We start from the raw sequence: 18,178 nt of genomic DNA, 5'->3' as shown, positions 1-18,178 counted from the left end.
GTTTGTTTAGCAGGATCTCTTTGAGCCCACCGAGGGCTAGTCTTCCAAGACTAACTGTCATTTCCATGTAAAAGGACCCTTGAGCACCAAGTTCATAGGAGCATGTCAAATCTGGTGTCAAATATTAGCTAAGAGTCTATATCTTGTATAAATGATGGCATCCTAAATATTAGGAATAATCAAAGGCTTTGATTTCTGGTCAAACAGATGGAAAAGAGGTCTTAGAAAACATCAGCAGAAAAAGTATTTAAAAAGTATTAGAAGTAGAAAGTATAGACCCCTGCCAACAAATAAACACATATTTCACATATTATTTGCCTTGTGTAAGTTTAACATATTTTCACATTTCTCTCCCTCGTAAGGGTAATACAATTTCACAGAAGTAACAAGTAAAGGTAGACCTACCAATTAGTTATAGAATACCCAAATATACAAAGGAGGATATTGCATAGGTATGCCTTTGTGTACCTATTTAGGATACATCACCATAAAGAGAATGACATTAATATCCATAATAATGCACGTAGAGATTCTACAAATGATAGAATGCCATTACTACAATACTGTTAAGGCTTATGAATCCACTTCATTTAATGTAGTTCAATAACATGATTTTTTTTAAAGTAAAGGTGTCACCCCAATCTTTCTGCAGCCATCTTTGAAACATAATTTGGGGCAGATATTTAGGAATAATGTGATCAAATTAAAAAACAGGGAGATTTTACTGAAATTCTGTTACCAAACGTTACATCTGTACAGTTCTTCCAGTAAATGTTTATTTTTTTTAAATGTTCACTGTAAATGGTTAAAGTAGTACTTGTGCATATTTCAGTATGGTTTGATAAACTTTGAAATCAATGTTTTTTGTTTGGTATACATTTTTAAGTGAAAAATCTGATTGGACACAATTCAGTTACTGTGGAATTGCCGTAATATGTTAATGATATTCAATAAGTTTCTGTTTACAAAGGTTCGAGGGAGAGACTGCAATTATTTACCACATCAGGAGTTGCAGAATTCTGAGCAAATTTATGGAAGGCATTCCAAAGTACCCAGGCCTACTCCCATTTTCAGGAATTTCAAATTCCGAACTGCTCCATCAACGCCAAAAACTCAGATTCAGAACCAGTCATTTATTTGATCGTGTCAAGCGAGAAAGCATTTCACAGAGATGAATTTGAACATCTGGTGAGGCTCAGATTGAAAGGGGGCCATGGAAGAATCTCTGCCTCCATGGAAGTTAGGAAAAGCCCCATTTGAACTTGGAGTGTCCACGTCCTCCACAAGGTTATTGAAATTGCAAGCTAATGCGCAAAACAGTGGGTTGGGTCCTTAGGGTGCTAATTAACACCAAACAGCAGCAAATACTTGAGAAGAGCTCTTTTGGACACATACAAGGTCCCCCATAACCAGGAGTTTGAGCACGGCAACTCCCATAAATTAAGATCTCCCTCTATTCAGGACTTGGGAGTAGGGTGACTGACCCATCGGCCCATAGAGAATGAGATGGGTAAAGGGGCCTCAAGAGGAAAAGACAAAAACAATACAACTCTACCAAGCAGCAGACATTTTACTCAAAGTAAAGGCTCATCTGGAAAAATGCTTCTACGCCTACAGTGGCTTGCGAAAGTATTCACCCCCTTGGCATTTTTCCTATTTTGTTGCCTTACAACCTGGAATTAAAATAGATTTTTTGGGGGGGTTTGAATCATTTGATTTACAGAACATGCCTACCACTTTGAAGATACCAAATATTTTTTATTGTGAAACAAACAAGCAACAAGACAAAAAGGAAGAAAAAAACCCCAGAAAACTTGAGCGTGCATAACTATTCACCCCCCCCCCCCTCCCCAAAGTCAATACTTTGTAGAGCCACCTTTAGCAGCAATTACAGCTGCAGGTCTCTTGGGGTATGTCTCTATAAGCGTGGCACATCTAGCCACTGGCATTTTTGCCCATTCTTCAAGGCAAAACTGCTCCAGCTCCTTCAAGGTGGATGGGTTCCGCTGGTGTACAGCAATCTTTAAGTCATACCACATATTCTCAATTGGATTGAGGTCTGGGCTTAAACCACTTGAGTGATGCTTTAACAGTATGCTTACGGTCATTGTCGTATTGGGAGGTGAACCTCCATCCCACTCCCAAATCTCTGGAAGACTGAAACAGGTTTCCCTCAAGAATTTCCCTATATTTAACGCCATCCATCATCCCGACCAGTTTCCCAGTCCCTGCCGATGGAAAAACATCCTCACAGCATGATGCTGCCACCACCATGCTTCACTGTGGGGATGGTGTTCTTGGGGTGATGAGAGGTGTTGTGTTTGTGCCAGACATAGCGTTTTCCTTGATGGTCAAAAAGCTACATTTTAGTCTCATCTGACCAGAGTACCTTCTTCCAATTAAATCGGTCAACCTCTAGATTTAACAGTGCTCAGTGGGATGTTCAAAGTTTCAGATCTTTTTTTTTTATAACCTAATCTGTACTTCTCCACAACTTTGTCCCTGACCTGTTTGGAGAGCTCCTTGATCTTCATGGTGCCACTTGCTTGGTGGTGTTGCAGACTCTGGGGCCTTTCAGAACAGGTGTATATGTACTGAGATCATGTGACAGATCATGTGGCAGATCATGTGACAGAGTGCACACAGGTAGACTTTATTTAACTAATTATGTTACTTCTGAAGGTAATTAGTTGCACCAGATCTTATTTAGGGGCGAATACATATGCACCCACTACTTTTGTTTTAATTTATTTCACTTCACCAATTTGTACTATTTTGTGTATGTCCGTTGCATGAAATCCAAATAAAAATCCAAATAGAAATCCAAATAAAAATAAATGACAGGTTGTAATGCAACAAAATAGGAAAAATGCAAAGGGGGCTGAATACTTTTGCAAGGAACTGTATATCTCATTTGCATGACGACTCAAACCGAATTCTTCCACTGCATGTATCGTTCGCTACATACTTCAGTCGGAGACTGCCATCATTGAAGTCGTTTGTGGGGAGTCAAACGAGGGGTGTTGTACAAAACAAAGTCAGAGATTGGTTAGAGATGATCCAATCAAGAGTATCAAAGCCAATGACACATTTTCAAAACGCCGCTTTACCCAAGTTTGTTCTGCTCTGGCCCAACCCATTGGTTTCTGGGACCAGTCAGAGGGTCTAGAATGGATTCCCATTCTAGTAATAGTCGGGGAGGTACTCAGATCAAGACTCATTGCAGAGAAGAAACTAACGTCCCTGGGCGTGGCGTAGAGTTTGGCCAGCGGAAGGGGTTTGGGTAGCCAGGCAAATAAGTCACGCATGTACACGTTTAAGTTTAGGAAATTCATAACCGCACTACCAATTTGCAGAAAAGACGCAAAATCATGCAGCTCAGAAAATCAAATACCAGCATTTCTAAAATATATTTTTTGGGGGTAATCTTTTCATAGCATCATTTAATAGGGGTAAAATGATATCAGTAATTCAAGACATATTCGTCGATAGCTTCAAACAATGGCAAAAGAAAAGACGCAAATATAATCTAGGCCTAAATTGCTGGGAGAGTCCAGATAAAACAGCTCAGTTGAGCTAAGCTCTCCTGCAGAGCTTGTAATAATGATACTTCCACATGAATGCAAACAAACAGTGCAATTGAAGAGAAAAATGAGGGAGATGGAGGAGAAAATAGCAGAGAGGGAGGGTGAGGCGGGGCAGAGATCAGAGGTAATTACAGTCACCCGGCTTGGTGCATAATCCTATTTTAGCTGCAAAGAAGAACAGAGCGTGATCGGAGGGAAACAAAATGGAAAAGGGAGAACAAGACAAGAACTACTCTACTTTTCCTCCAGAACTACACTACTTTTCCTCCACGTTCTGTACTGTATACAAAAGTAACTGGCTCATATGTCATGTACAGCATTAACATGGGCGTGGTGCCTATTGACAGACATTGACAGTGGTCAAGACCGTTCACTAACCAAATAGGCAAGTTTTACCAAAAATTCTAGCCCGTCTCCATCTTGGGGCCACAAAAACTACATGCATGTGACACGCAACAATAGTTTATCTATATTTTTCCATAGCTGTCTATTTACCACCACAAACTGATGCTGTCACTAATAATCACACCTAATGATCTGTATAGGGCCATAAGCAAACAAGAAAATGCACATCCAGAGGTGACGCTCCTAGTGGCCGGTCATTTTAATACATTGGAACTGAAATCCCTCTTACCTTAGTTTTACCAGCATGTCACCTGTGCAACTGAAGCTGTTTAAAAAAAAAAAAAAAAAAAAAAAAAAAAAAAAAAATCTAGATCACATTTACCCCGCACACAGAGACGTAAACAAATCTTTCCCTCCCCCGCATACAAAGATCTTGCTCGCCCTCCATTTGGTAAATCTGACTATCCTCCTGATTCCTGCTTACAAGCAAAAACTCAAAACAGGAAGTACCAGTTATACACTCAATACAGAAGAGGTCGGATGAAGCAGATGCTAAGCTACAGGACTGTGTTGCTAACACAGACTGGAATATGTTCCGGGATTCATCTGATTGCATTGAGGAATTTACCACATAAATCCCCGGCTTCATTAAAAAGTGCATTGACGAAGTCATCATCACAATGATGTACATATCCCAGGCAGAAACCATGGACTACAGGAAACATCTGCACTGAGCTAGAGACTAGAGCTGCCACTTTCAAGAGCGGGACTCTAATAAGACAACAAACTGGAAACGTCAATACAGGAATAAGATAGGGTTTGCAAACCCTACCACATCCAACAATCACAGAATATAAAAGGGAAACCCAACCATGAGCTGCCAGTGACCCAAGCGTACCAGATGAGCTAAATTCCTTATATGCTTGCATCCAGGCAAAAAAAGATAGGTGCAGTGAAATGTGTTGCTTTACAGGGTCAGCCATAGTAGTACAGCACCCTGGAGAAAAGTAGGGTTAAGTGTCTTGGTCAAGGCAAAACCATTGTTTCAATATATTCTCTAAATTTGATTTGTTTACGAAGTATCCCTAAAGTGTTCTCCCATCTTAGGGTCAGGTGTGGTCAATTCAGTGTCTGACCCGTCAATCCCAAGTGGACGAGGCGAGACGGGGCGAGGGCAGGGTGTGGTGGGAGCACCCTGGTGACAGACAGGGACTCAGTGGATAAGTGACGCTAAATGAAGCCATTGTCTGTCCGAAGTGAAGCACACTGTGCAGAGAAAGAGACATTCAAACAGCCACACAGGCCCATTGTTGTTTCCATTGCCAACAGGGTCCTATCGCATACTGTATGGTGGGCCTGCACAATGTTGGTCCTCTGAAACTGCTGTAGTACCAAACACCATAGTATGGTACAGTCAGATGTAGTAGTGCCATACATCACCTGCTAAATCACTTAGAAATGTTCCACTATTTATCAGGGTTTCTCAACTCTGGTGTCAGAGTATCACTGTTATTTCATAAAGTCTCAATACATTATGAAAGTGGAAGTCCCAAACATCCACATTTTGAGAAATGAGAGCATTGTTGCTCTGGCTATACTCTGAAACAAGAGGGATAGATACCTACTCAGTTGTTCAACTGACTGTATTCAACTGAAATGTGTCTTCCGCTTTTAACAAGCACACTACTTAAGTGTCTACTCTCATGTTCAACTGGAGTGAAGTCCAGCATTCAATGGCTCCAGGATCAACAATGATAGACTGGAGTATGCAGCCATTAGAAAGTCCACTTTGTAGCCCCCGCTATGTTTTATCAGTCATTGTTGGAAATATCCATTTATGAATTTAAATGTCAAATTCTCTCGTTATTTTTTTTAAACACTCTCATTTTGGACTTGGCGAGGACTGTAGATGGTTTAATTACATTATGCATACATTGACGCATAATGCAATAAACCATCTACAGTCCTCTCCCAGCAGAGAAACATTCTAACCCGGCATCCTTTAGTGCATCAGATCTGCACGCTCATCCCTGTCATGTCGTGAATGCCTTTCCTGGCTGCATACCCTTAGCCTTAGTTATTTTGATAACAGTGAAAATACAGCGATCAAATCCATGCATCATAAGTTCAAATGTTTTCTAATCTATTAAACCTCGGTAGTTTCATTACTCTTTCAATGCATTTCTCTGGAAAGATGGCATTGTAGCCAGACAAATACATTGCAAGATGATTGTCAAACAGATCAGAAACACTATGCTCACAACCTGTATCTCCTAAATGGTATCGCTGGTGTATTTTGTTCGATTTTAGGAAAGTTTTGCACAATAGACTATAAGGTTCACGTCCATCCATTTATACCGTTCATGAATCGTGACAACACGCATAACTATTATGTGATCGAGAAATGTATACTGCAAACTTTCACCCACTTTTTAAGAAAATATAACTCTACCTTTATTGTGTCAACCATCCAAAACAAATAATCCCATGTGTGCCCCTAGTTTTTATAAACTTTCACACATATTCCATGATATGGGATTATCCAATGGGCAACCCTGCAGCTGTTGATTGCCAGCGATCATAATTCATCATGAGGCATATGCTATAATCAATACACAACTTTCAAGGAGTAGAACATTTTTATACCAACATATAAAAGTATAACTTTTCCATTGTATAAAATTACATTATCACATTCGCTTGCCATACTATTCTCATGAGATCATGCATGCAACTACTAGAACACCCCTGTTGCAACCAAACTGATGGACAATGTTGATTGACAGGTGGAATTATGACCAATAAGGTTGCAAGGTTAAAGTGGGAGGCGGGATCAGGTCGGCACAGTATTGTCCAATGATGTTGCGGAGAGAGCCCAACATGGACACCACAATTATTTTTTGATTTTTTTGACTGTCTTTAGGCACCCGATATGGGGGCTCGAGAACAATGACGTGATGTTGTTGTACACAAATTTGGGGACCCTTTCAGGCTCCTGAGCGCTACTTTAAAAACTACTGCCTTATAAGTATACAAAATCTCAGTTCAATCTCTTTAAAATAACTGAAAATAATATCTCGGTAGCAATCCCCTGTGGCAACAACACGATGAACTTCAATAAGAGCCCCCATTCTTCCTTATTCTCCCAAAGATGCTCTCCCTCAGTGTTAGAGCAGAAAACGTGACCTGCACTCTTATGTAAACCGGGGCATGAAAACACAATTTTCTTGTACTGTTCCTCCTCCTTTCGCATAAATGACAAGGGAACCAAACAGAGCAAAGTCTCTGAACAGAAGCAGTACTAAGCGAGGCAGTCACTGCAGATGGATTTTCCTGCTATTGTCCGGCTAATCCAGCCCTACGACTCAAGGCCAGGCAGTTGAATGGAGTGGAATGGAGCCTGTGGAAGATAGAGAGAGCATCCCCGCATTGCTCCCTTTCCCCTCCCCACTTTCCCAAGGTCGAGCCAGTTGCCATGGCGACTGGCCCAGAGGCGCACACAGGATAAGGAGAAAGGGGTATTGGTTATAAATACCCAAAACAGTCAAATCAGGGGCTTTAAGGAGCCTGACCTTTCTGAGAGCATCTCCAATGAGCTGTCTGTCAGAAGAAGAAATTAATGGAGACAGGTGGCAATGACTTTGTGCTCAGGGGAGGAACCTTGAGACTCTATAGAGAAAAGTTATATAATCATCACTCTAAAAAGAGCCCTGCACCTTCATTGGTTTAATACCAGGGTCTAGTCACCGAGTGACTGCTCATTCTATAAGCCTAGAATTTACTAGTCTACTACTTTTTAGCATGTGATTCATAGACTTGGTCATGAGGTGTATAGGTGGCTTGTATATTTCAGAAGAAATCTGTATCCACACCAAGGCATACTGTAGCGAACTCCATTACACACAATCCTTGAGACACAGGACATGCATGGGTGATTTAGGGGTGTATGCCAAGCCACAGATCTACATCTCACATAGTACATTCACTGATGCCCATTAGAGGTATGAAAGATCACTGAAAACCACAGAATATAAAATGCATGATCGTTTTTTGAACCGTGAAGCCATAATAGCCTACTGACCTTCACTGCACTTAATAAAATATTGCACTGATGATACCAAGATGATTTCATAAACTGCTGTGGGCCTCTGGGCCTATTCCCTTATGTAACCAAGACTGAAATGGCTTGCAAAACATATTCAGTTTAATGCACCACACCATCTAAAAATAAGCTGAATACATGTATACAGAAAACACCAAGATATCCAAGGCTGCTGACGATCACTTACCTTTCAGTAGGGCGCCAGACATGAGTAAATTGCCTTATCATTTTCTCCAGCTCTGCTAATAAATTGTCCACCAAACAGGAATACACTTGCCAGCTTTAGTATAAAATCTGCGGGATATCCCGTGTTCCATCTCATACAGGTCAAAAAATAATAACGTTGTCACATGCTTTGTAAACAACAGGTGTAGACTAATGATGAAATGCTTACTTACGGGATCGTCCCAACAATGGAGAGAAAAATAAATAATATTTAAAAAAATAATAGCATGAGGAATAAATATACAATGAGTAATGATAACTTTGCTATATACACGGGGTACCAGTACCGAGTCAATGTGTAGGGGTACGAGGTAATTGAGGTAGATATGTACATACAGTGTAGAGGTCGACCGATTAATTAGGGCCGATTTCAAGTTTTCATAACAATCAGAAATCGGTCATTTTGGACACCGATTTTGCTATTTTAATTTTTTTACACCTTTTATTTAATCTTTATTTAACTAGGCAAGTCAGTTTTTTTTTTTTATTTTATTTCACCTTTATTTAACCAGGTAGGCTAGTTGAGAACAAGTTCTCATTTGCAACTGCGACCTGGCCAAGATAAAGCATAGCAGTATGAGCAGACAACACAGAGTTACACATGGAGTAAACAATTAACAAGTCAATAACACAGTAGAAAACAAAGGGGGGGTCTATATACAATGTGTGCAAAAGGCATGAGGTAGGCGAATAATTACAATTTTGCAGATTAACACTGGAGTGATAAATGGTCAGATGGTCATGTACAGGTAGAGATATTGGTGTGCAAAAGAGCAGAAAAATAAATAAATAAAAACAGTATGGGATGAGGTAGGTGAAAATGGGTGGGCTATTTACCAATAGACTATGTACAGCTGCAGCGATCGGTTAGCTGCTCAGATAGCTGATGTTTGAAGTTGGTGAGGGAGATAAAAGTCTCCAACTTCAGCGATTTTTGCAATTCGTTCCAGTCACAGGCAGCAGAGTACTGGAACGAAAGGCGGCCAAATGAGGTGTTGGCTTTAGGGATGATCAGTGAGATACACCTGCTGGAGCGCGTGCTACGGGTGGGTGTTGCCATCGTGACCAGTGAGCTGAGATAAGGCGGAGCTTTACCTAGCATGGACTTGTAGATGACCTGGAGCCAGTGGGTCTGGCGACGAATATGTAGCGAGGGCCAGCCGACTAGAGCATACAAGTCGCAGTGGTGGGTGGTATAAGGTGCTTTAGTGACAAAACGGATGGCACTGTGATAGACTGCATCCAGTTTGCTGAGTAGAGTGTTGGAAGCCATTTTGTAGATGACATCGCCGAAGTCGAGGATCGGTAGGATAGTCAGTTTTACTAGGGTAAGCTTGGCGGCGTGAGTGAAGGAGGCTTTGTTGCGGAATAGAAAGCCGACTCTTGATTTGATTTTCGATTGGAGATGTTTGATATGAGTCTGGAAGGAGAGTTTGCAGTCTAGCCAGACACCTAGGTACTTATAGATGTCCACATATTCTAGGTCGGAACCATCCAGGGTGGTGATGCTAGGCGGGGATGCGGGTGCAGGCAGCGATCGGTTGAAAAGCATGCATTTGGTTTTACTAGCGTTTAAGAGCAGTCGGAGGCCACGGAAGGAGTGTTGTATGGCATTGAAGCTTGTTTGGAGGTTAGATAGCACAGTGTCCAATGACGGGCCGAAAGTATATAAAATGGTGTCGTCTGCGTAGAGGTGGATCAGGGAATCGCCCGCAGCAAGAGCAACATCATTGATGTATACAGAGAAAAGAGTCGGCCCGAGAATTGAACCCTGTGGCACCCCCATAGAGACTGCCAGAGGACCGGACAGCATGCCCTCCGATTTGACACACTGAACTCTGTCTGCAAAGTAATTGGTGAACCAGGCAAGGCAGTCATCCGAAAAACCGAGGCTACTGAGTCTGCCGATAAGAATATGGTGATTGACAGAGTCGAAAGCCTTGGCAAGGTCGATGAAGACGGCTGCACAGTACTGTCTTTTATCAATGGCGGTTATGATATCGTTTAGTACCTTGAGTGTGGCTGAGGTGCACCCGTGACCGGCTCGGAAACCAGATTGCACAGCGGAGAAGGTACAGTGGGATTCAAGATGGTCAGTGACCTGTTTGTTGACTTGGCTTTCGAAGACCTTAGATAGGCAGGGCAGGATGGATATAGGTCTGTAACAGTTTGGGTCCAGGGTGTCTCCCCCTTTGAAGAGGGGGATAACTGCGGCAGCTTTCCAATCCTTGGGGATCTCAGACGATATGAAAGAGAGGTTGAACAGGCTGGTAATAGGGGTTGCGACAATGGTGGCGGATAGTTTCAGAAATAGAGGGTCCAGATTGTCAAGCCCAGCTGATTTGTACGGGTCCAGGTTTTGCAGCTCTTTCAGAACATCTGCTATCTGGATTTGGGTAAAGGAGAACCTGGAGAGGCTTGGGCGAGGAGCAGCGGGGGGGGCGGGGCTGTAGGCCGAGGTTGAAGTAGCCAGGCGGAAGGCATGGCCAGCCGTTGAGAAATGCTCATTGAAGTTTTCGATAATCATGGATTTATCGGTGGTGACCGTGTTACCTAGCCTCAGTGCAGTGGGCAGCTGGGAGGAGGTGCTCTTGTTCTCCATTGACTTCACAGTGTCCCAGAACTTTTTGGAGTTGGAGCTACAGGATGCAAACTTCTGCCTGAAGAAGCTGGCCTTAGCTTTCCTGACTGACTGCGTGTATTGGTTCCGGACTTCCCTGAACAGTTGCATATCACGGGGACTATTCGATGCTATTGCAGTCCGCCACAGGATGTTTTTGTGCTGGTCGAGGGCAGTCAGGTCTGGGGTGAACCAAGGGCTGTATCTGTTCTTAGTTCTGCATTTTTTGAACGGAGCATGCTTATCTAAAATGGTGAGGAAGTTACTTTTAAAGAATGACCAGGCATCCTCAACTGACGGGATGAGGTCAATGTCCTTCCAGGATATCTGGGCCAGGTCGATTAGGAAGGCCTGCTCACAGAAGTGTTTTAGGGAGCGTTTGACAGTGATGAGGGGTGGTCGTTTGACTGCGGCTCCGTAGCGGATACAGGCAATGAGGCAGTGATCGCTGAGATCCTGGTTGAAGACAGCGGAGGTGTATTTGGAGGGCCAGTTGGTCAGGATGACGTCTATGAGGGTGCCCTTGTTTACAGAGTTAGGGTTGTACCTGGTGGGTTCCTTGATGATTTGTGTGAGATTGAGGGCATCTAGCTTAGATTGTAGGACTGCCGGGGTGTTAAGCATATCCCAGTTTAGGTCACCTAACAGAACAAACTCTGAAGCTAGATGGGGGGCGATCAATTCACAAATGGTGTCCAGGGCACAGCTGGGAGCTGAGGGAGGTCGGTAGCAGGCGGCAACAGTGAGAGACTTATTTCTGGAGAGAGTAATTTTCAAAATTAGTAGTTCGAACTGTTTGGGTATGGACCTGGAAAGTATGACATTACTTTGCAGGCTATCTCTGCAGTAGACTGCAACTCCCCCCCCTTTGGCAGTTCTATCTTGACGGAAGATGTTATAGTTGGGTATGGAAATCTCTGAATTTTTGGTGGCCTTCAAACAAAGTTAAGAACACATTCTTATTTTCAATGACGGCCTAGGAACGGTGGGTTAACTGCCTTGTTCAGGGGCAGAACGACAGATTTTTACCTTGTCAGCTCGGGGATTCAATCTTGCAACCTTACGGTTAACTAGTCCAATGCTCTAACCACCTGCCTCACGAGGAGCCCGCCTGTTACGCGAATGCAGTAAGAAGCCAAGATAAGTTGCTAGCTAGCATTAAACTTCATCAATCATAATCTCTAGTTAACTACACATGGTTGATGATATTACTAGTTTATCTAGCGTGTCCTGCGTTGCATATAATCGATGCAGTGCGCATTCACGAAAAAGGACTGCTGTTGCTCCAACGTGTACCTAACCATAAACACCAATGCCTTTTTTAAAATCACCTGTTAACCAGGTGAAATTGTGTCACTTCTCTTGCGTTCATTGCACGCAGAGTCAGGGTATATGCAACAGTTTGGGCAGCCTGGCTCATTGCGAACTAATTTGCCAGAATTTTACGTAATTATGACATAACATTGAAGGTTGTGCAATGTAACAGGAATATTTAGACTGATGGATGCCACCCGTTAGATAAAATATCTATATAATATAATAGTATTTCACTGAAAGAAAAAATGTCTTGTTTTAGAGATGATAGTTTCCGGATTCAACCATATTAATGACCTAAGGCTCGCATTTGTGTGTTATTATGTTAGAATTAAGTCTATGATTTGATAGAGCAGTCTGAGCGATGGTAGGCACTAGCAGGCTTATAAGCATTCATTCAAACAGCACTTTTGTGCATTTTGCCAGCTCTCCTCGCTCCTACCTGGGCTCGAACCAGGAACACAATGACAACAGCCACCCTCAAAGCAGCGTTACCCATGCAGAGCAAGGGGAATAACTACTCCAAGTCTTAGAGCGAGTGACGTTTGAAACGCTATTAGCGCGCACCCCGCTAACTAGCTAGCCATTTCACATCGGTTACACCAGCCTAATCTCGGGAGTTGATAGGCTTGAAGTCCTAAACAGCTCAATGCTTGAAGCACAGGGAAGAGCTGCTGGCAAAACACACTAAAGTGCTGTTTGAATGAATGCTTACGAGCCTGCTGCTGCTAACCACCGCTCAGTCAGACTGCTCTATCAAATACAGTGCCTTGCGAAAGTATTCGGCCCCCTTGAACTTTGCGACCTTTTGCCACATTTCAGGCTTCAAACAAAGATATAAAACTGTATTTTTTTGTGAAGAATCAACAACAAGTGGGACACAATCATGAAGTGGAACGACATTTATTGAATATTTCAAACTTTTTTAACAAATCAAAAACTGAAAAATTGGGCGTGCAAAATTATTCAGCCCCCTTAAGTTAATACTTTGTAGCGCCACCTTTTGCTGCGATTACAGCTGTAAGTCGCTTGGCCTTTTACTGAGTTTTGCACATCGAGAGACTGAAATTTTTTCCCATTCCTCCTTGCAAAACAGCTCGAGCTCAGTGAGGTTGGATGGAGAGCATTTGTGAACAGCAGTTTTCAGTTATTTCCACAGATTCTCGATTGGATTCAGGTCTGGACTTTGACTTGGCCTTTTACTGAGGAGTGGCTCCCGTCTCACCACTCTACCATAAAGGCCTGATTGGTGGCGTGCTGCAGAATGGGAGAAACTTCCAGAAGGACAACCATCTCCACAGAGGAACTCTGGAGCTCTGTCAGAGTGACCATTGGGTTCTCCCTGACCAAGGCCCTTCTCCCCCGATTGCTCAGTTTGGCCAGGCGGCCAGCTCTAGGTAGAGTCTTGGTGGTTCCGAACTTCTTCAATTTAAGAATAATGGAGGCCACTGTTCTTGGGGACCTTCAATGCTGCAGACATGTTTTGGTACCCTTCCCCAGATCTGTGCCTCGACACAATCCTGTCTCAGAGCTCTACGGACAATCCCTTTGATCTCATGGCTGGGTAAGTAAGGAATTTGTTTTTTTTCTGCTTTGTCATTATGGAGTATTGTGTGTAGATTGCTGAGGATTATTATTATTTGAAATAAATTTTAGAACAAGGCTGTAAAGTAACAAAATGTGGAAAAGGTCAAGGGGTCTGAATACTTTCCGAAAGCACGTGACTAGACAACAGGATAGATACTAAGCAGCGCATGTGAAGAGTCACACGGAACCCAAACCGGCTGCACGCTTGCGCCATCGTGCATAAATGTATTTTGTCTCCCTACACCAAATGCGACCACGACACGCAGGGTAAAATATCAAAACAAACTCTGAACCAATGACATTAATTTGGGGACAGGTCAAAAAGCATTAAACATGTATGGCAATTTAGCTAGTTAGCTTGCACTTGCTAGCTAATTTGTCCTATTTAGCTAGCTTGCTGTTGCTAGCTAATTTGTCCTGTGATATAAACATTGACTTGTTATTTTACCTGAACTGCACAAGGCTGTTTTCCCTGAACTCTACTCTGACAAATTAATCCACACATAAAACGGCCAACCGAATCGTTTCTAGTCATCACTCCTCCTTCCAAGCTTTTTCATGTTGAACTTATATGGTGATCAATCTAAGCTTTCATAGTATTACCACGACTACCAGCAAAAAAGTTCGTCTTTCAATGGGTACCTGCTTCTATAAACCAATGAGGAGATGGGAGAGGCAGGACTTTCAGCTCGATCTGCGTCAGAAATAGGAATTACTTATATTTTAGCCCTTGGCATCGCAGACGCTCGTTGGCGCAATAATTGAATAACATGGATTTCTACACTTATTTAGCGGCGCACGCGACGTGTCCGGTCTGGTCAGCGTGTCAGAGTTAACACTAAAAAGGGTCAATGCAGATAGTTAACCAATAGCTAGCCGGACTAACTACCGGTATGTACCAGTCTCCTCTGCTACGCCAAACAGTACCTAACCTGTAACGGCTAATGGAGCATCAAATTAGCCCGTTACAGCTACTAAACCAATTGAGTAGGCTAGCCTACGTGGGTGTTTATCTTACATGAGATGCAAACAGCACCTGCAAATTACTGACAGGCTTTGCCAACTCGAACGACATCGAAACTGTTGATAATAAACAATTGATCACAGAGGCTCTCCTGAGCGTCGAACTTCAACACTAGGTATACAAGTTGTGGAAATAAGAGTATAGAAAAAGTTAACACAGCAACAACAAATACGCAGGATGTAACCACGTTACACATCAACAGAAGGAAATGCGTCCTAAATGCAGTTGTCTCTGATCACTCTAGCCGGTGTCACTGCATCTTTCTGCAAGACAAACAGCACAATAGAATTTCTAAGGGGCCTATCGAAGGTTCTGCACGGATGATGAGCGTATTCAAGAAACTCGTTCAAAAGTCTGCACCAAAAGCATTCTTACCTCGTGTGGGTGCACATTTTTCTGATGATATCCACAAGTACTCCCAGCAAACAATGTACTGTTTAATATTGAGCTACCCGTAGACTCAGTATTTTTGGGATAATCTCAATTGCATAGGCATTCTCCTCGCCTCCTACTCAAAAGCCATTGGATTTTTAAAAAAGAGGTCCCGCCCTTCTGACCTTATCCTCCAATCGGGTTTAATAAGGAGGCGAGGAGATAAGAGAGGAGAGAGGACGCGAGGAGAATTCAATAGAGATTGTCCCAGTGACATCATCCCCTTTGCGATTATCAAAAAGCCAATGTGCATGCTTATAGCGATAAGCGTTTTCTGGGAACTGTAGTTGGCCAATGCTACCATCTAGCTTTCTCTCGTGAGTATTACAAACACATGATATTATTTACCCTTGAAGAGCTTCACTGGGCGGATTCGATTATGCTGAGCAGCAGGGCACCGGTCTATGGCCCGTGACGTGAACGGGCAAAAACGGTGAGGAGCACCATTCTCAAATCGATCAGTAATCTGCGCCACTCGGCAATGTTGTCAACAAGGCAGCATATTTTGAGCCGATTTAGCCGTGGGCTTTGAGCGGGACAGCCCTGTTATGAAACGAATGCAATCAACTTTCACCCGGTGTACAACACGCGTAACCGGGCGCCCGAGACAGGTTAATCGAATCATCTCACTGCTATCTCTTTCTGTTGTGGCTTTTGATACATTTTCCCAGGTTTATCAAAATTCCTAGGCTAAAATGCCTATTATAATAATCAATAAAGCAATATTTTTTTATGTTAGGCTATCTGCTCTGAATATTGTGACAGTATGTTCTTGTTTATAAGTCAGTAACAACACCAAAGTAGTTGTAGAACTTGGTTACTATCTCAAGTCAATTTATTGCCAAGCTAATCAACTGATTTCATATTTTCACAACCTGCAATTTTCAAGAAATGTATAATGCATAGCAAAAAACTGTATATTGATCATGCAATCTGTCTACAAGAACCTCTACTAAGGGAGCTGGGTTGTGAAATAAAATAATTATCCAATAAACTTTCTTCTAAAAAAATGTTTTTAAATTCAACATGGCCTCTTAGCCATACAGCTTTTAGGTTATTCCACAAATAGTGTCTTTCAAATCAAATGTTATTGGTCGCATACATATATTTCGCAGATGTTATTGCGGATGTAGGAAAATGCTTGTGTTCCTACTTCCAACAGTGCAGTTATATCTAGCAATACACAATAATATACACAAATCTAAAAAAGTGCTATTAATGGAATTCTGAAATAAGAAATATGAGGATGAGCAATGTCGGCTTCCAGTGTGTGTCTTGGGATATGCTACATATTCTATCCATATTGCCTATATATCTGAAGAATACGTAGGGTAGAATAGCATATGTACATCAATAGTTAAACAGGATAGGCCTTGACTAGAATATACAGTATATACATATGAAATGGGTATAACTGTATGTAAACATTATTAAAGTGACTAGTATTCCATTATTAAAGTGCCCAGTGTTCCATTACTATGTACATAGGGCAGCAGCCTCTAAGGTGCATGGTAGAGTAGCCGGGTAGTGACAGTGACTAAATTTCAGGGCAGTGTACCGGCTAGTGTTGACTATTTAACATTCTGATGGAGTTGAGATAGAAGCTGTTTTTCAGTCTCTCAGTCCCAGCTTTGATCCACCTGTACTGACCTTGTGTTCTGGATTGTAGCGGGGTGAACAGGCCGTGGCTCGGGTGGCTGAGGTCCTTGATGATTTTCTTGGCCTTCCTGTGATACCAGGTTGTGTAGATGTCCTGGATGCAGGCAGTGTGCCCCCGGTGATGTGTTGAGCAGACCACACCACACTCTGGAGAGTCCTGCGGATGCGTTCGGTACTGTTGCCGTACCATGCAGTGATACAGCCCAACAGGATACTCTCAATGGTGCATCTGTAGATGTTAGTGATGGTTTTTGGTGCAATGCTGAATTTCTTCAGCCTCCTGAGGTTGAAGAGGCTCTGTTGCGCCTTTTTCACCACACTGTCTGTGTGGGTGGACCATTTCAGATTGTCAGTGATGAGTACACAGAGGAACTTGAAGCTTTTCACCTTCTCCACTGCTGCCCCGTCGATGTGGATGGGGGCGTGCTCCCTCTGCTGTCTCCTGAAGTCCACTATCAACTCCTGCGTTTTGTTGACGTTGAGAGAGAGGTTATTTTCCTGGCACCACTCCACTTTTTTTTTTTTTTTCACCTTTATTTAACCAGGTAGGCTAGTTGAGAACAAGTTCTCATTTGCAACTGCGACCTGGCCAAGATAAAGCATAGCAGTATGAGCAGACAACACAGAGTTACACATGGACTAAACAATTAACAAGTCAATAACACAGTAGAAAACAAAGGGGGAGTCTATATACAATGTGTGCAAAAGGCATGAGGAGGTAGGCGAATAATTACAATTTTGCGTGTGTGTGTGGCCACGCAGTCATGGGTGAACAGGGAGTATAGGAGGAGGCTGAGCACACACTCTTGTGGAGCCCATGTGTTGAGGATTAGCCTAGTGGACGTGTTGTTGCCTACCTTCAGCACCTGGGGGCGGCCCTTCAGGAAGTCAAAGGACCCAGTTTCACAGGGCGGGGTTCAGACCCAGGTTCCTTAGCTTAATGATGAGCTTGGAGGGTACTATGGTGTTGAAGGCTGAGCTGTAGTCAATGATATTCCTCTAGGTATTTCTCTTGTCCAGATGGGATAAGGCAGTGTGATGGCGTCAACCGTGGACATTGTGTGTGAATTTGGATAAAACACAACATTGTACGGTTGGATCACATGATTCTAAGCTCTAACTAAACCATGTTGAAAAAAAATCCAATAGTGGTGTGTTTTCATTAAAATAAATCAGATGCTTTCTATGAAAACCCCCAATTTGGCCAGCCTAACCAGCCGCCAGATGGCATGGCACTATTATTACAAATGACGTAAAGGGGATAATAGGGCCAACTGGCGACC

General features: G+C 42.7%; 1 protein-coding gene across 2 annotated transcripts in view; it reads right to left on the bottom strand.

Annotated features, from left to right (window-relative positions):
- Positions 1-15,328, bottom strand: part of daam1b (dishevelled associated activator of morphogenesis 1b) — a 126,305-nt gene extending 110,977 nt beyond the window's left edge. For both annotated transcript variants that reach the window (XM_021612170.3, XM_036985191.2), the window contains exon 1: positions 15,180-15,328. The gene's annotated coding sequence lies outside the window, so the exon portion shown is untranslated. The remainder of the gene's footprint in view (positions 1-15,179) is intronic.
- Positions 15,329-18,178: the final 2,850 nt, after the last annotated feature.

Source organism: Oncorhynchus mykiss, chromosome 8 (genome assembly GCF_057628025.1).
Source record: "Oncorhynchus mykiss isolate SJ-2025 chromosome 8, ASM5762802v1, whole genome shotgun sequence".
Classification (NCBI taxonomy): domain Eukaryota; kingdom Metazoa; phylum Chordata; class Actinopteri; order Salmoniformes; family Salmonidae; genus Oncorhynchus; species Oncorhynchus mykiss.
Note: the sequence above shows the minus strand (reverse complement) of the source record. Positions and strands in the feature narration are given on the sequence as shown.